The sequence below is a fragment of the Arachis hypogaea genome, chromosome 12, assembly GCF_003086295.3.
Source record: "Arachis hypogaea cultivar Tifrunner chromosome 12, arahy.Tifrunner.gnm2.J5K5, whole genome shotgun sequence".
NCBI classification, from domain to species: Eukaryota; Viridiplantae; Streptophyta; class Magnoliopsida; order Fabales; family Fabaceae; genus Arachis; species Arachis hypogaea.
In genome coordinates, this window is record NC_092047.1 from 78193777 (window position 1) to 78196275 (window position 2499).

The 2499-nt window shown below is 41.1% G+C and overlaps 1 non-coding gene across 1 annotated transcript; it reads left to right on the forward strand.

Annotated features, from left to right (window-relative positions):
- Positions 1-1097: 1097 nt before the first annotated feature.
- Positions 1098-1201, forward strand: LOC112731434 (small nucleolar RNA R71). Its single transcript, XR_003167211.1, has one exon. It is a non-coding gene; the product is annotated as a small nucleolar RNA R71 (small nucleolar RNA).
- Positions 1202-2499: the final 1298 nt, after the last annotated feature.

Genomic DNA, 2499 nt, shown 5'->3' on the forward strand with positions numbered 1-2499 from the left:
TTGCCTCAGCAAAAGGAATGTTGATTTGAAGCTTCTTGAAAATCTCCAAGAACTTGGAGAATTGACCATCCTTTTCACTTTTCATCAAACGTTGAGGATATGGTGCTTTAGGTGTATAAGGCTTCAGGACCTCTTTTTCTTTTTCTTTTGTTGCGGACGGTGTAAAAGATTGTCCTTGTTCCTTGTCTCTCACATGTTCCTTTGCTTCATCCTCTGTGGTTTCCTTTGAGATCTCCTTTAGATTCTTTCCACTTCTGAGGGTTATGGCCTTACATTCTTCCCTTGCAATAGCCTTGGCAGCATGAGAAACGCTTGTCCCAGGGGTTTGCTTAGACAAATACAAAATTTGATTTTCTAGCTTCTGGATGGCAGCTCCTTGGTTTTGCAGGTTAGAATTTACTTCTTCCTTAAAAGCTTTCAATTCGGTTATGTCTTGACTCATGGTTGCAAGCATTCCTTCTATCCGGTTTAATTGATCTTGAAATTGTTGGTTCGGATCAGGTTGGGTAGGTTGATTATTTTGGCTATGATATGATGGTTGGGAGTAAGTGTTTTGTGTGGCTTGGTATGATCTTTGGTTGGAGTTTTGGTATGTGGAACTGTTATGTTGGTTGTGGTTGTAAGGTTTGTGGTTTTGTGGTTGGGTTTGTTGGTTCCCCCACCCAAAGTTTGGGTGGTTTTTCCATCCTGGGTTGTAAGTGTTGGAATGTGGATCATATGATTGCCTTTGTTGGTTTCCCACATAGTTGGCCTCTTCCCAATCACCTCCTTCAATGCTTACTTCCTCTTGATCTTGTGTGTGTATTGCAGCCACTTGCTTTGTTTCTAATTGCCTGGTAAGCTCTGCTAGTTGCTTGGCAAACACCTTGTTTTGGGCTAAAATTGTATCAACATGGTTCAGCTCCATGACTCCCTTAGTGTTGTGTCTCTCTGAAGCATAGTAGTACTCATTCTCAGCCACTGTCTCAATCACTTCAATGGCTTCTTCCACAGTCTTTTTCCTGTTCAATGAACCTCCTGATGAATGGTCTACAACCTTCCTTGATTCATAAGAAAGTCCATCATAGAAAATATGCAATTGCACCCAGTCATGGAACATGTCTGGTGGGCATTTCCTTGTCAAATCCTTGAACCTCTCCCATGCCTCGTAGAGAGTTTCACCATCTTGTTGTCTAAAAGTCTGAACCTCAGATCGAAGCCTATTGACCTTTTGTGGGGGGTAGAAACGTGCCAGAAACTTGCTTTCCACCTCATCCCATGTTGTTAGACTCCCCCTTGGGAATGATTCCAGCCACTTAGCTGCCTTGTCCCTAAGTGAAAATGGGAACAAAAGCAGTTTATAGGCATCTTCCTGGACTCCATTGGACTTCACAGTGTCGCAAATTCTCAGGAATTTTGTGAGATGTTGGTTTGGATCTTCATTAGCACTCCCACCAAATGAACAATGATTCTCCACAAGTGATATTAGCTGTGGTTTAAGCTCAAAATTGTTGGCCTGAATGGGTGGTTTCTGAATGCTGCTACCACAATTCCCAGAGGTTGGGTTTATGTATGAACTAAGAACCCTCCTCTCAGGAATAGCATTGTTTCCATCAGCTCTCTCATGGTTGTGTACTTCTCTATCCATGTTGAGATCTAAAGCTTCCTCAAAATTGTCCTCAGATTCTCCTTCAGATTCTTCTTCTCCCAGTACTCTCTTCCCTCTTGCTTCCCTTCTAAGTCTATGAAGGGTCCTCTCTGGTTCGGTATATGGAGGAGTTGATGTCTCTCCTCTCCTACCTGTCATACAAGAACACAGCACAGGCAACAAACAAGTGAAATACTCTTGGTTAATGGAAGAGTATGGTTAGGGCAATTGAGGAATTAATTCAAACAGTTAGTGAGTCAGTGAGTTAGTTGCTTGAATTTAAAGGCATAAAGAAAGAAAGCATGTAACAGAGTGCAGAAATTAAAATTCAACAAGTAACTTGAACTGAATTAACAAAGCAAGAAAAATGCTCAATCTAGTTAACTTCCAATTTGAGAATTGTCAATCGAAAACCAATGCCCGGCAACGGCGCCATAAACTTGATGCGTGCATAAGCTTGTTATGCTACGATTTAGGAAATTGCACGATTGGCAAAATTCCTTCCGGCAAGTGCACCGGTTATCGTCAAGTAAAAACTCACAATAGAGTGAGGTCGAATCCCACAAGGATTGGTTGAGTGAGCAATTCGGATTAGAAGTATGTTCTAGTTGAGCGGAATCAAGATTTAGATGAGAATTGCGGAATGTAAAATTGGCGGGAAACGTAAATGACAAGAAATTTAAATGGCGGAATCTTAAATTGCATGAATTAAAGAGCAGAAGCTAAATTGCTAAAATTAAAAGGGAATGGGGGTGATTGCATGAATTGAGTTGCAGAATGTAAAGAGAAAGTGGAAATCAGAAATGGGGAATTCATTGGGTTATAGGAGATATTGAGATCTCCGAATCAAAACATGTTTATCTCTTCCTCAA